Source organism: Haemaphysalis longicornis, unplaced genomic scaffold (genome assembly GCF_048455015.1).
Source record: "Haemaphysalis longicornis isolate Haplotype H1 unplaced genomic scaffold, Haemaphysalis longicornis Haplotype H1 scaffold_5, whole genome shotgun sequence".
NCBI classification, from domain to species: Eukaryota; Metazoa; Arthropoda; class Arachnida; order Ixodida; family Ixodidae; genus Haemaphysalis; species Haemaphysalis longicornis.
The window spans coordinates 120,963,372-120,980,178 of NW_027526385.1; the positions used below are offsets into that span (position 1 = coordinate 120,963,372).

The 16,807-nt window shown below is 47.1% G+C and overlaps 1 long non-coding RNA gene across 1 annotated transcript in view; it reads right to left on the minus strand.

Moving 5' to 3' along the window:
- Positions 1 to 706: 706 nt before the first annotated feature.
- Positions 707 to 16,807, minus strand: part of LOC144139385 (uncharacterized) — a 119,792-nt gene continuing 103,691 nt past the window's right edge. The window contains exon 4 of the long non-coding RNA XR_013316171.1: positions 707 to 846. This is a non-coding gene — a long non-coding RNA (uncharacterized LOC144139385). The remainder of the gene's footprint in view (positions 847 to 16,807) is intronic.

Sequence of the window (16,807 nt, forward strand, 5' to 3'; positions counted from 1 at the left end):
TGGGCTTGATTACTAGGTTTTTCCTTCAGCGCTTTGTATATATTTGTACGGTCATTTCAACTCAAAACTCACTCTCTTAGTGCTTTGTGTGCGCTCAGTGTTCCTGCCACCCCACAACCGAAGTATAGTGGTCACTCAAGTTTGATTTACCAGATTCTTAATATATTAGAACTGATGCGTAGGGCAATATGTGCTCTAATAACGTGTTTGACGGTTCAATAAAACTGCTCTCTCTCTCATAAAAATAAGTTGTGACACCTATTGTGATTTGGTGAATAAACTATGACTTTTTGACTTGATGTGTTTTTTCTTTGTTGGTCTCCCTGCCCGTCATCACCACAGATATGTAACATTCATAGATATGTAACGCCCTCACATGTTTTCACAACGTGAGTTTTCTGGAAAAATTCTCCTCTGTTTTAATCATTTTTGCTGCCCTTCAACCATGACCGGTGCGCATAAACGCTCTCCCTTATTTTGCACCGAGCTATCCCTTGTACACCGCGTATATATAACACAGTAAATTGAGCTTGCACATTAACCTCAAGAAAGGAAGACCTGCTGTCTTAGTGTTAGTAGGCAATTTTTATTACTAAATCTTTGTCTGTGTCCTTACATTGTGTATATACGAATTTATGTGTGCTGTGTGTGTGTGCGTGTTTGTTTTCGTTGAAAATCACCAGCATTACACAAAATGGCCCAAACACAGACACATGAGTTTATTTCAGGCTTCAGGAACAGTTGCTGTGAATTTACGCTACGATCGTGTCAATTGCAATAATTCCCACCAGGAAAACGTGGGTCCATGCAACTTCCGCTGCAACAAACTCCTGTACTCGAACCAAGCTGAAAAAAATGCAGGTGTGCGGTATAAAAAGGTCGTTTAATTCACATGGCTTTCGAAAATCATGCTACAGTGAATACAAAAGTATTTATAGGATCTGGAACTATCTTCAATCTAGTTCTCAGAGAATTGGTAGTAAATAACAAAGGGCTTTAATTTTTGTCCACATAGAACAGTTCTTAAAGCACCGTTTGTAGGGGATCACAGCCACTGGGGATCACAGACAATCAATTCGAAAGAGCACACGCAGGTGCCGTAATGACAGTATTGTATATGTATGTATTCTTTCCAATCCGTTTTAACGTTATACCCAGGGGAATCCTACAAAATATGCCGTACCGATTAGCCCGACACCAGGAGGTACTAAAATCTTTAAAGAGAAAACGCCGTTAGAGCTCAGATAATGGTAATATTTACATAGCCTTCCTTGAAGTTTGTGGCAGTGTTAGGATAATATTTGTAGAAAACACAGGAGTCCCATGGTAATGCATTGCAAAACAACGTTTGCAGATGTTGATGCAAAGACGTCAGCAGATTCAGCAGAGCGATATATTATCCCAGCTTTCCGGGAAATAAACTGACAAAAGGCTGTGGCTGATTCCTCTGGGATAGGAATCAGTGAAGCAAGAAAGTAAAATGCATGGCGAAATATGCTGCTAAAGGCGCGCGATGTGCGGGATAGAGGCTGTTCTTGGGTGTTCCTATGGAGTGACGTCCCGCAAGTGGGTCGCTTGAGGAAAAGTGTGACCGCTTTAGTCCTGCTCCGTACCGTGTACGGCAGACGGTTGCGTTGCGACAAGCTCAGATTGTGAAACGTGCAAGGTAGAATTTTTAACTTGAACCGTGAATGCGCCAACTCGTTCCGCTTAGCGCTGGCGTTTCTCTTCACATGAAAAAGTAATATTATTGCCTATATTTTCCACCCACAATGATGTAGGAAGAGAGAGAAAAAAGCTGACCTGGTCACCTGACGGTGCTCCCTTCTCCTCGAATAATACTTAGATAATTCAAGGGGCATGCAGCACAGCACAAAGCGTAAAAAAGGAAGTAACAAAAAAAAAGCAATGATGTTGTATTTACAGGCGTTCAGAAAAAAAAGAAACAGAAAAGAAAAGAAAATGGTAATCAGCCGCGATATTCACAAATGCTTTGTTTAACACTGGAAGAACTAGCAGGGTAGTAAAACAGCAAAGCAAAACATAAAAAGGAACAAGCAACAAAAAACACCTTCAGAAAAAACTTCTCCATTTCACACCGAAACGTAGAATTGACATGAACAGTTCACAACTAGAACTAAACATAAACAAGAAAACACCTTTTGCTTTGCAACGCAGCGTTTATTCTAGACCCGCGCACGGTTCAGAAATATACAAACAACATTGGCAACCTTAAAACGCTTAAAACCAGTTTTAAGAGTGAGATAGCGAAAAGGAACAAACCATCGATTGCACTCAATAGAACAAAACATAAATAAAGAACAGCCACAATTAGCTTTCGTTACGGCTGCAAATAAACACTCGTAAATCCCTATTCTTCAAAGTCTTCAAATTTATCTTTGAATTTATGCAAGTTTAGTAAGCGTTCACACGACTAGCCCGTCGGCGTCGCTAAGCCGTAGCTTACACCGACTGCCAGCGCTGGTTTTCGTCATGAGGTATTGCTTCGCTTCACCTTTCCTAGAATGCAGCACCATTTCCGTTTATCCGCGGTCCGTTGTCCTGGCGTACTTTCGGTGCCGGGTATGACGTCATCAAAGTGTTGGTGTATCCCGGCCTACAAAACTTTCCTCTTAAAAATTGCGTAATAACCTTCGTCACTTTTATATATAGGTTGGGATACATCCCCCACCAAGATGAAATCCATCATTAGGACTTTTATCACTCAGCCCTTCAGCCCTTTGTTCTGCCTACGAAAACAGCAACGCCCTCATCAAAGACTTTCTTTAAAGTTCACGTTCTTTGTGTTATTAAACAATAACTCTTGTCATTTTTGTGTATAATAAAAAAGCGGTTCGCATGGGCATGGGAGGGCAGGGATGGCTCGCTCACCGCGCTCGCTACAGTTTCCCGCGAGCTGCCCAGCGTAATGCCGATAAGCCGTAAGATCGCCTTCAAGTGTCACTACCGCGACATTTTGGCGTCGTTGGTTGGACCAGGGATGCTGAACACATGAGCAGACATGACCTGATGAGGTGCATACTTGGAATCTATGACATAGAAGTTACCAGATTGTGAGGAGCTTCGCCACCGCCGTTAGATTGCGACAGAAATAAATAAAATGGGCGCAGCTGCATTGCAGAGGCTGCTGCAGAATGCCGACAGAGCTACTAGCCAGATCTGCTCGGAACTGTACCTCATTGATCGGAACGGCGAATAAATGAAGTCCCTCGAAAAGAGCGCCCAGAATGCGGATTTGGACGAACCAGAAGCTGACTTGTTGTCCAGCTATAAATACTACGAAAAGGTAATCAAACTTTACGTGCAGGTTGACTTCGCCAGGCCGTCAGCTGCTCCTGGTCATGCCGCTTCTGGGAATCCCGGAACGCAAAGCCATTACTCAACAGTCATCCGGCATGGCAAGACCACAGCACACACCATTGACTGCAAAAAAACCAAGGAGGCTAAAAAGGCGGGGAACTCGGCGGCTGCGCGTAGATCATGCGACTGCTACCAAGACGACTTCAGAGAAACCGACGACTCTGGTTGCTGCCGACAGAGATGGCCGAAGAGCGCGACAGATTTGAGGCATGACTGTGTGCACCGAGCATGCCAGCTAGTAGTGATGGCGTCATTATCGTAGACGGCCACAGAACTGGCCCCTCATGTCACCCCTTGACTATTAGGTTCAATATTCCGGCAGACACTGAACTACTAATGTTACATATTCTGCGGTCTAGGTGCTGTTCTAGTGCTGGTCGATGCCGTTTCTATTTGCACGATGTTAGCCGCGGCGCTCTTGGAGCTCGCTTCTCTTCAGGCGTTCCCGCGTGCGTGGATCTGTTCGTGCGGGCGGCGCACTGAGGTGGGCATTTGATTCACGTCAACCACAGAACAAACCATATGTTGGTGGACTCTGGAACATTAACCTGGAAGTTTCGCTGCTCGGGCATTTCAGTTCCACGGAAATCTCCTGGAAGCCCAACCATCGCCTGCCACGACTGTCATCCCGGTTGTATAATGGCGCCGCTCACAATCATGATTGGAGCCGACGACAACGAATAGTCACCACGTAAAACCTACAAGAAACGCTTCCCTGCGGTGTCTACAAGCGTACCATGCACAGGCCAAAGGGGAGCAAGCTTTTCAAAGTGAGACGGGAGCGCTAGCAGGATGAATTCCCCTACGACCCCGGTGGTTAGGGGTGACAACGTACAACCAGAGAGGTGATCAAGGAGTCGGGAAGCACCAATATTGCAACGATGGCCTTGGTGCACCACGTAAGCAAAACCGTAACTACTCCATCCGCCACCCTCAGATGTTCAATGAGGATGGCGAAGAGGATTCCTCAGCTGTCAACAAAACTTGCTGCAGCACGTTCCAGAAAGTGGACGAAATTACACTGAGCAGGTAACACTAAGATAGCACAAAAAACACTGAGCAGGAGCATTGTCCCCCCTCCTGCGCCAGAACGGGTTGTGCGGCGTCGAAGGGCCGCACTTCGAGGGAGGCAAGAGCCCCCTCCTGGCCAGCAGCACCTCTGGCCAGGGCGTGAGCCACCTCATTGCCGCTGAGGGTGACATCAGATGGCAACCAGTGGAAGCGCCGGGCAGAGCCGCGAGACTCTACCAGGTGAGCTTCGCAGCCACCAAACGCTCCACGTAGCCAGTGAAGCTCGATGTCTGGTCCGCTCCTCGCAGTCTCGCAGTCACAAAAGAGCAGGTCGAGAGTAGGTGAAGATGACATCCCTGTGAAGCTGGTTGCCCTTCTCCGGGAACAGGTATGCAGCTACCTGCAGCCCAGCAAGATCTAAATGAGTGGAGGAAGCAGTAAAGGGCCGGGATCACTCTCGACTGGTGTATAGCTTCAAGGCCGTGCAGACGGCTCCATCTCTTCGCATGGAGGGTTGCCTGGAGCTGTTTTGTAGAACTGCAGGAGGCCGGCCGTTTTGTCCTGCAGCAGAGCAGCATCCTGCTGATGGATAGCCTTGGTTGGTGTGCCCCGATTGGTACGAATCTCTGCGAGCGTGGTGCTCTTCTAAAAAGCTCACCTGATGCTAGGGTTGGTTTCTCGAGCGGGTGGACGCTGCGGCAGCTTACGGTCGCTCTCGTAGATGAACGTCAGCAAGCCCGTGTTCGAGTAGGTGTGACTGCGGTACCGCTGCAGAAGGGTTGCCTGATCCGGTGTCTTAGAGTGCTGGCGGTCGGGTGCAGCCCCGTTTTCCTCCCCCTGCTTATGTAGGCACAACCGGGGACGTGCATGGGAGGCCCAGGGAGAGACGTATGGCCCGGTGCTGGTCATTCTCCAGCTCCTGCCTACACAGTACTTGCAGGTGTACAAGCTTCAGAGAATACAGGACGGCTGTGGATGCCATTCTATAAAACACCCGCACGGCCACACCGGGCGAGAGGCACTGGCTTCGTGCCAGCAGCCTCCGCTCGCCCCTTTGGACTTCCACCGTGCGGTGCTGGAGTGCCCTCACCCCTTGGATGTAGGCGAGCCGGCAGTCAATGAGGAGCCGCAGGTATTTGACTCTCAAGCACCACGCGAGCAGCTGGCCGCGGAGGGTGGAGGGGGTGTTGTCGTGCGTGCCTTATAGCCACGTGGGTAGTCAAACATGTCCTTTATCTTGAACTCGGACAGCAGCAAGCAATGGCTTCTTAGGAAATATGCCACCACCCCAGCACCTCTTGGAGGCATGCCTTTACCTTGGACAGCTGTCATCTTGGACCGTGCGTCCAGATTGCAACGTCGTCCACGTCGACTGCACTACCCAGTGGATACGGGATTCCAGCGGCAATGCAGCCTGGCAGGAGAGCGAGCACAAAGATGAACAGGAACGGTCTCAGCGCGGTACCCTTGGGCATCTCAGAGCGGTAATTTCGTTGGGTACTGGTCGGCCTGTTAACCATTACACGAAGGGTCCGGCCAACCAGAAACGCCTGCACATTGCTCCTCATGTGCTCCACCACGCCGATGTCGCCCAAGTATTCCAAGACGGTGGTGTGGGGGACAGAGTCGTCCGCCAATATAATGTCAAGCAAGACGCGGTAGGCCGCTTCGTCGTCGTGGCGCGCGTGCTCCAGCATAAAGACAACGTGCCCCAGTGAGTCGCAGTGCAGTGGTGGCACCTGAAGCAACTCGGCTGCTTCAGGAAGACGCCACGCCTGCCAGATATCCACTGCAGGCGGCTCAAGACAGTGCTTTCCATTAGCATTCCTGCCGCTGACGTGAGAGACACTTGCCAGTAGCCTGCTGGCTTCATGGGTGGCTTACCAACCTTCAAAATTGGTGATACCCCCACCAGCCAGCATATGGTAACGTCACCCGCCCTCCACACTCGGTAGAAGAGGTGGAGTGGCCTTCGCTGGGTGACGTCCAGGATTCGCAGCATCTGGCACGTCATCCCGTCGGTGCCAGGGACGCTCCGACGCTCGTGGCAGCGGCCCAGGGCGGCTTGTAGTTCCCGCGGTGTTGATGTTCTCGGTGCAAAGGGCTATTTGATAAGGCCTTGGGATTTCACTTTGTGCTAAATTTTGCAGGCTGCCTCTATCACGTGACGATGGTTCTAAAAGTGTTTATCCGCGGAAGCGGAATACTCTTTAATGTGTCTCCGCGCTTCTCGCGGAGGACATATGTACCAGATATATCCGGCTGCATAACTTGGTCATCTTGAAACGAGCTCTTACCTCGCGGCAAAACGACCCAGCAACACCTTTTTGTCGTGTACTGATTCCGAATATAGTTTCGCATTATTCATCGTGCTTCTTTCGTAGAATGTTCGATAAATTTACGCATCTTGACATTTCCCGGGTAGTGATCACTGTCTCAGGTATGATACCGGCAAGCGTAAGTGGCGTGGTATCAGGTACGAGTGCTGCGCTAGATTATGTATGTGGTGAAAACTGATTTAAGTCGTAGTGTATAGCTGAATCACGATCGTGTAAGGGAACGCTGCTTACAAAGACACTAATAATAAATTTCAGGGCAGTGGAAATACATCAGCTCTATGCATATATCGATATCACTATGCCTGCCTAAGACACACACGTGCACTTTTATAGATCAAAAGTACCAGATAAAGATATGTTCAGAAACATTTACCCTGTAATGAATACGCCACATTTGCGAAAAGAGTGACTGATCCACATAAATGTGTATTTGCGAAGCAAACAATTGGTAAACCTCAGTCGATAACGTGCCCCAAAAGCGGTGGCAACAGTGGGAGCATACGGCAGCCTGCCGCAGCTGCATTCGAAACAGTTCGCTATGAGGATTTCAGTGGCGCTCCTACCGGCAGCCCTCGAGCCGTATTGAGCATTACCTTTATTACCCATGATCGTTCATCACCGCTACCTTAGACCTATACGTTGCTGCACTGACATTTGTAACCAGCATCAAACCGCAAAGGCGTTCGTAGGGTTTGAGAACTATAAAAATAGCGTAATGACTGACTTCTGAAACCTTTCCCAGGCTGCGTTTTGGACGCACTAGCATAAAGTCTTGGGTCTCCACGTTCTATGCTTCACTTTATTAATTTATTCTTTGTGGCTTTGTCGTGTCGCACCAAGGACTCCTGTTAACAGGTCATAATACTCTTTGCTTTCGCAAGTTAGCTAATCTGTCTTGCTTCAAAGCTCTCTGAAGCCAGTCGTCGGCTTCCCCTAAATTTTCGTCTGCATTTGAGCCGACGAGGTATAGAAAAACCAGACTGTTGTGCCATCCTCTCTAGCTTTGGCCAGTTCAATTGCAAGTCTTTCAATAACGTCCCCACTGTTTATAAGCCATGAACAGGGCGGATTGAACGTCGAATTACGATGGTCTTTGTGCCTCGGTGGGATTTCGGGAGAAAGGAATATGAGAGTATAAACACATTCTTCTCCAAACGGAAAAACTCGGAATGGTCATTACAATGTACCAACAGCAAACAAAAACCTAAAAACCTTCCATTTAGGTGAAAACCGAGGTATTGTTCCAGACGTGGTGGTAACAACCACGATTCAAGCAACGATCATGGGATAATTACTTGCCACATCAGCGTAATTATCAAAAGACACCCATAATAGAGTGAGTCATAGGCAGGACGAATGTTTCTGAAATTAGGTCAAAACAATTATAAGTCATAAGAACGGAAACACCGTCAACCATAAGTAGTGCAGACCCAGCAGCCGGCTGTCTGTTGTGCGCAAGCTGTTCACCGAATAGCGAACAGAATAAAAGCTTAGAATGTTATCAACCATAAAAACACGCTGAGTTAGAAAGGATACCAAACAATACATCACTGGCACGTAAAAAATGAAGTTATAAACATTTGTGAGAGTAAAATAAAACCTCGACATGGCAGTTATAGACTACAAAAACGTGTGTGAGGCGATGAACACCGCAGCACGGCTTGGAGCAATAAAATACAGGGAATAGAATAATTTCTAAGATGACAAAAGGCAAATACCCCATCCGTGAGGCAGTACGATAGGGGGATACCATCTCCCCAAAGCTGTGTGCAGCTTTCTGGAATGGGTATTAAGGAAGGATGCTGAGAATGCACGGGATTAGGAATAAACGAAGAATATGTGAGCCATTTGCAGATGTAGTTGTGCTAACCGAGTGTGCAAAACACGTGAAATAATACTCCACAAAGTAATTAGAGACACGAAGACCGTGCAACCAAAAGTAATTACGAATGAATCTCAAGTATTTGTGAAGAAACATGACAAATGCGCGCGATTCCGCTGATGTAACAGGACGCTAGAAAAAGTACTAGATTATAACTGCATTATACCTGTGCTGATTCCAACCACAAGAAATATATATTGTGGAGGATTAGTATGAGACAGGGTGCATTTGGCATGCACCCCCAAATAATGAATCGTAAGGTACCTATATCACTGTGAAAAAATACGCATCTGGTGCGTCCTGCCGGTGACGTCATAAGGAGCAGAAACATTGCGCTTAAATAAAGAACTTGGAAATAACCTCACATCGGCTCAACTGGTCATGGAAGGTATAATAAGCTCGGAATCACCTAGAGACTGAAAACGGAGTACCTTTATCACAGAACAAACTGAAATATAACATGTCATACTTCAAGTAAAAAAAAAAGTGCATTGGGCTGGTTACGACGTTCGGAGAAATCACTATCCGTAAAGTTCCAGGATTGCACTGTTGACGTCAAGAAACGGTACCGAAAAAAGAGAAAGACCAATTACTCTAAGGAAGGGCGAAACGAACAGTTTTGGAGGCAAAGAATTAACTTGACCGCCGCGTGAAAGGAGTGATTGGAGGTCGATGAGAGATGCCTTTCCCCTGCGTTAACCTAGTGGATTGTTGTTGATGATGAGCTCGAGGTGTAGGTATCATTTTCTAAACCAATTCCGTCCCCCGGGCTGTTGGAAGTCAGGGTGCCATTTATGCGGTTTATTATTACCTTGGTAAACACCTTTTATACAACCCACAGAAGGCTCATGGTATTGTAGTTTTTAATATATTGTTATTTCTCTGGTGAATTGAAGCTGTGGTAGCGTTTATGCAAGCTTTGCGTTTCTTTAAAGCCTCTAAACATTCTGAGATATTTTTTTTCTTTATTTCTTCTTTTTGGAAACAGCTCATTTTGGGGGGGCTGTGTTTTTTTTTACGTTTTTTGCTGTTAGCCCGTTTTGCTTTCGTGAAATTGTGACTTCCGGTATGTTTTATGTTGTTTTACTTGTTTGATTTTGGTGAACAAAAGAAGCTTGATGCCTGTTTGCACTTTCTAACTGAAGAATCGCTTTTTCTAGTACACACAACTACTGACGGAGTATTATGGTTAAGGGGCGCAGTCCTTGTCAAGCCTTGCGGGCTTTCTGTCTGTGTTACATTCAGTGTCATTTAGATATTAGAAACAACAATTATTTTCTTATTCGATTTGATAATTGGTCTGCCGAACGTAATATTAGGAAAATTAAAAATCGGAAAAAATATAGATACTTTAAGTAAAACAGTAAGTCCTATAAATGCATGCAATTTCCACAGGAATGCTGATTGCGGGAAAGCTTCCTTTGTAATCGTTATAATTGCGTAAATGGAGATAATGAGTAAGACGACATCTTGAAAAAATAAATATTAAGAAAAATACAACATGATTCCTAGAAATTTCGAACCGTGTACGCGCTTCATATGCGCAATATTGCAGATTCGCGAAAGTTCCACCTGTGGTCGTAATAACAGCATACGTGGCCATAATTGTTGAAAGAATGTTCTGAAAAATATTGCAAAAAATTATGACAAAAATAAGAAAATGGGAAACGGTATAACAACCTGCGTTTCAACGATATTGCAGATTTGGCGAATGTTCCACTTTGAATTGTTATAACGGCGTAAATCGAGATAATTGGTCTGAGAGGATTTACAAAAAAACAAAAACTTGTCTGTAAAAACTCACACTCAAGACAAGTGACATAGGAATGTATTGCATTAGTAGATAATTCCCTCAATTTTTGCAGAATTTTTGCTTTCCAGTTCAACGGGTGTTTACCGGCACAAGGATATCGAAGCTTCTTTACCAACTGCAATCTAGCCTGAGGGATAGTTGGCGCTCCTTCATAACAACCGTAAATTCATACACAGACACACGCAAGGTGTGGACACGAATACGTAAACTTAAAGGACAACATATACATAGACTGCCCTTGGTCAGCACGACTGGGGACACACTAGAAGATCAGGCTAACACACTTGCACAACACTTTTACACGTGTCAAGCTCTGCACACTACACAAACACTTTCCTGAAACATAAAGCCTCTTGTGAAAAGAAGTCCCTACGTGACAACAACAAATCACAGACTTCTTACAACTCCCTGTTTTCACTACATGAGCTGAGGGCTGCTCTAAGCACGTGTAAATCCTCAGCTCCAGGCCCAGACAACATTACATATACAATGATACAGCACTTACACACAGACACTTTTGTAACACTCCTTCACCTGTACCACAAGATATTTCTTTCGGGGCACATTCCAAAGTCTTGGAGGGAGGCCATAGTTGTAGCATTCTTGAAAGAAGGGCAGGGCATTTCCTCTCCAGCTAGCTATCGACCCATTGCCCTGACCAGCTGCCCGTGCAAGCTTCTCGAGAAGATGATCAATCGCAGGCTCGTGTACTTCCTTGAGTACAACGGTCTTCTCGACAGCTGCCAGGCAGGCTTCAGGGCTGTGCGATCAACGAACGATCAACTGGTAGCTCTTGAAACATATATAAAGGATGCCTTTGTGCATAAACACTTACGGTGTTTTTCGACATAGAGAAAGCCTATGACACCGCTTGGCGGTACGGTATCCTCAGTGACCTAAAGTCAATCGGTGTTGCGGGCAACATGTTGAACATCCTTTGTAGTTATATGTCGGAGAGAACCTTTCGCGTCAGAGTTGGTTGTGCACTGTCAAATGTTCACGTGCAAGAAAATGTCGTGCCGGAAGGTGGAGTGTTGAGCTGCACCCTCTTCATAGTAAAAATAAACTCTCTTGGAACGGCACTGCCACCTTCAATTTCTTAGTAAATGTATGTAGATGACGTGCAGATATCCTTTATATGGTGTAACCTGTCCATCTGCGAACGTCAAGTCCAGCTCGGCGTCAAGAAACTTGCCGGCTGGGCTGAAAAGAATGGCTTTAATCTTAATCCCGCGAAGAGCTCTTGTGTTCTGTTTTCCAGGAGGCGTGGCGTCCACTCAGACCCAGACATCACTCTTGCGAATGTGCCGATTCCTTTTAACAAGGAGCACAAGTTTTTAGGTATTTTATTCGACGAAAAACTTACATTCATCCCACATATCAGACAGCTCAAAAGCAAATGCATAAAAACAATGAATATTCTTAAAGTCCTCTCACATCAATCTTATGAGGCCGACAAACAACTCCTGCTGCGCCTGTACACAGCGTTGGTGGGGTCTCGCATCGACTACGGCAGTGTCGTGTATGGGTCGGCTACAAAAACAGCACTGGAAATGCTCGACCCAGTGCTGCATTTTGGCCTTCGCCTCTCATGTGGCGCATTCCGCACTAGCCCTGTTGAAAGTCTTTATGTCGAGTGCGACAAATGGTGCCTAGAGCATCAGCGGGAGTATATTGACCCGTTGTATGCATCCAAGATCGTGTCTCTGACCAACCATTCTTTTTTCCCATCATGAACGATACATCAAATTTACAACTCTTTTTAAACAGGCCATCTATTTCCTTACCGTTTTCTCCCAGAGTTAGTGAGGAGGCTTCTGCACTCAATGTCCCCCTTTCAGACACGCACAGGGCACCCATTCATAATTTTATCGCACCATGGCATCTTCGTCCTGTAACATGCGACCTGTCATTCACTCTTGTAGAAAAAAATAGGGTACCCAGGAATGCAATTCCCCAGCACTTCCTGTTCCTGCAGGACAAGTACAGGTGCGCATAATTCTATAGCGACGCGTCCAAAACTGGTTCTACTGTCTCTTTTGCAGCGCCCGGACCAAATTTTAAAGTTATCAAAACAATAAATTTTTACAGCAGTATTTACACGGCAGAAGCGTATGGCATTTTACTCGTGTCAAATCACATCCTCGAACATAAGATTCCAAAGTCCATCGTCTACACAGATTCTCTAAGCGTTGTGCAGGCATTGTCATCAGGACGGTCTTCAAAAAATTATGTAATCAATGTTCTTTTAAAGGTCATAATGACTGCATATGCTTAATATAAAAAATAACCATATGCTGGGGACCAGGTCACTGTGGGATCTCTGGCAATGAGACCGCTGATCAAATGGCTGGTGTTGCTGCTCTCATGACCACGGTTGACATAACAGCAGTACCTTACACCGACCTGAAGACACACATCAGATGACAGCTTCGTAACACATGGTGACTACACTGGAGTCAACAAACAGACAACAAACTACACGTAATAAAACCACAACTGGGACGATACATACCTGACTCACGCAACAGATACATTGAAGTCGCCCTCGCTAGGCTGCGGATAGGCCACACACATGCGACACACTCCTACCTGCTCACTGGAACATTCGCAAACATGACGACTATCCCATTTTTTGCTCCTTGATCTGTAGAGAATTCGAAACCCGTTTCCTCCCACTATGTATTCCTTGTCTCCAAGTTCTTTGAAGGAATCATTGGCAAATCTTTCGAGGCAAAAAAAAAGTACGAACAGGTGAAGTGCTAATTGCAGTCAAGACGCAGCACCATTCCACAATTCTCTTGAAAAAAAAACCCCGCATGGCAGATCTGGACATCCGAGTCACACCTCACCGCCGCCTTATCAGATATCAAGGTGTGATCTCTGAGGCAGATCTCTTCTCCAAAACAGATGCCTACCTTCTGGAAGACTGAAGGTATCAAAGCATCGCGGCTATAAACCGCATATCCATACGCCGCGATGACAAGCAGTTAGTAACTTAACACATTATCCTGGTTTTCAATCGATCCACCCTTCGAGAATCCATAAATGCCGGTTATATAAATTGTTCTGTCCGCCGGCGCACCCCGCACACACGGTGCTGCTTGAAGTGCCAACGGTTCGGGCATGGCACAAACTCGTGCGTGGCCGACTTACCTGCGCTAAATGCGGCCAGCATGACTGTCCTTCAGAAAACTGTAAATCCGAAACCTTCACCTGTGCCAACTGGCAGGGACCACATGCCGCGTACTCACTAAAATGTGAAAGGTTTAAGCAGGAGAGGCATATAATCAGTGTTAAGATCACCGAGAATATACCCCTCCAAGGGGCGCTGAAAAAGTTCGACTCTTTTCCCCAGGGGTGGTATGCCTACGCAGCTCGCCAGGGGGCAAAGCGGCGTGTGGTTTCGGTTGGGACCCAGTACTGAGAGTCCGACATGGTCCTGCCCTCGCCCCTCCTCGGTTGCCTCGGGCAGCCCAACCCGCCTCCGCTCTGCTCGCGTAGCCAGAAGCGGCTGTGGTGGCAACAGCCACCATCAGGACCGATGCTACTCCGGCCCCTGCTTCCCCACCCTTCCTGCTACCACTGGAGCATGAGATGGACACCGGGGGTCCCGCATCGACCGCCAGCTCTGCCGCACCGGCCGTGCCACCTGTGGTGCTCCCGACACCTTCGGTGGTAGCGGCTGTGAAAACGAAAGGCACCAAGATGGGTGCCAAGTCAAAGGGACCTGGTCCATCAGGCACACCTAGGACATCCGAGGATGAGATGGACGTGGGACCGTTCCTGTTTCCATCGCAACTGAAGGAACAGGTACATGCATCCAAACCTGTACAGAGACCGAAAACGCCTCCACCGGTAGTACAAGCCTCGAAAGACGATAAATAAACAACACACTCTAGTAGCACCGAACACTTAAAAACGGGAAGAGAAAACATAATCCAAATTAACTGCAGAAAACTCCTTAAACATTTTGACAATGTATCAGAAATAGTATATGCTAATCACCCAAGAGTACCGCGTGCTCAGGAAACAGATTTGAATTTCAAGCACACTAATTCCTTGAATAATTACATGGTCTTCACAAAAGACAGGGATGGCTGCACACACTCTTCTGGCGGTGTTGCCATAATCCCCTGGAAATTTAGCATGGCAACCTATCCCTTTGAACACTTACCTTGAGGCTGTAGCAATTCGAAGAATATTAGGTTATAGGATGACAACGGTATTCTCCATATACATTCCTCCTGATCTTGAAATTTCGAGCTCTCACTCAAAGCGTTGGTTGACCAGCTGCCCGAAGCATTGATTCTCCCAGGCGACCTTAATGCACACAATTCTATTTGGGGCTCTTCTCGCCTGGATGCGCGAGGTCGTCTGATAGAGAATTTTTAACATCCTCTAGAGTATGCCTTTTCAACAATTAACAGCCTACATACCATACCATAGGACACAAAACATACTCATATCTTGACTTGGGTATGGCCTCTGCAGTTCTGTGTCCTTTCCTTGAGTTGGGCGTGGGAACGAACCCATATGGTAGTGAAAACTTCTCCACCTGACTAACATATATAGGTAAAGGCCCATGCAGTCCATCTTTCTAAAGCAGGTTCAATGAAGCAAGAGCTAACGGAAATACATTTACAGAGACATTCACACTACACCAAACATCCATAGGACACTTATTTGTTGAAGAAGCTACCCAAATCCTCACGGCGCTCAGCCTCGTCGCCGCCGAAAAGTCCATTTCCTACGCCACGGGTGCCCGCGTAACCAGAGGAGGCCGTCGTGGAATGTGGACTTTAGACGGACACGAGGAGACCAGAACAAGGCGTTGGGTATCCTGCGTCGGTACCTCACGTCGGGAAACCTTTTATTGTTCAAAACGGCACAGGCGATGAGAAAACGTGTGCGCCGTGAGGCATAACGAGAGAGTGGCCACTCATTCTTAAAGGGGCACTGACACAAAAATTTTGCATCTTGTTTTTTATTGTTGCGATAAGTAGCTAGTGACCTACTTATAACCTGTAGAAACCTCATTTGCTTCAGCGTGCGGCGGTTGTTTAATTAGAGGCATTTTCAATGCGGCCAGTCGCAGTTTCGGTTTCAGCGAGTGCCGCGAAACGATGGATTTTGTGGATTTTGTGTGAACAAAGCTGACCACGTGACCGTCGGAGGGATATCACAGAGCAGAGCCGCCGTAGCACTGTCGAATCCCCATCGACGGCAGTTTCTGCGAATGCCCCCACGTACTGATCTCGTGAGGCGCTTAATTAAAAAGCGACCGTGGATATGACGCAGGCGCTGCGAGTGCAAATGCTACCGCGGCTAAAGAACGACGCGCGACGCTCGAGACGGTGGGTGGCAAGACGCGCGCTGGGAGCAGCCGGCCGGTCTGCCTACAGGTCCGCCTACAGATGTGTTCGGCTTAGCACTGCGGCGGATATTCGCGTGCCGCTCTCGTAAGCGGTGCAGATGACAATTTTTAATGCAACCCGCCATCGCATCATTAACTCCTTTCTCATGTAAGCCACCATGGTCGGGACTTGGGGACAATTTCGTGCAGCGGTAACAAGCTATCACTCGAGCTACCTGCGCCGGCCGCGGCCGTGGCCGCCGCCTGCACAGCGACCGTGCGGCTAGCTCAGTGGGCTTTTCGTGCCTCCGTCGCGTTTTCGCATCGAATGGTAATAAACAGTAATAGAAACAGAGTGCTGGAATCGCTGTAGAACTTTGGTCGTGACCAGCTGCCCGATGAGCTGACGAAATCACGGCGCCTCCGCCGCCAACGATCGGGTCGTTCGTTCTCGAGAGCAGAAGCTCCGCCCTCCGGCCCTCCGATTGGAGCGGCGAGCCGGGCGAGCCGGCAAAAAGCGCCGGCAGTGCGGAAGCGGCAAACAAAAAATCGTGACGTGTGTGGATGTTGTTTATTTACAATTGCGCGTGGTCCTCTGCTGGCTGCTCGGTTGCGTTTCGCACACTATAAAATTGATTTTAAATATGTTCTAGGCTGTATTCGCCGCTAATATTTTGCAGATGATGTATATGTGTTCCCACCAATCTATCTCCAAAGTTATCTCGCCTTCAAAATTTTGTGTCAGTGCCCCTTTAACATCCATAACCGCATACCGCGACACTCGCAGTCTGGACACAAATGCGCAAAGTAAAATGACAATAAACACACAGCCTGCCCCTGGTTACTACAACAGAAGATACTCTGGAAGACCAGGCTAACACGCTCGCACAACACTTCCAACATGTGTCCAGGTCAGCACACTACACGAACACTTTCATGAAACACAAACAATAGGCCGAAAATAAGTCTTTACTTGATAACGACAAGTCAACCTCCTGTTATAACTCCGGTTTCACTTCATGAGC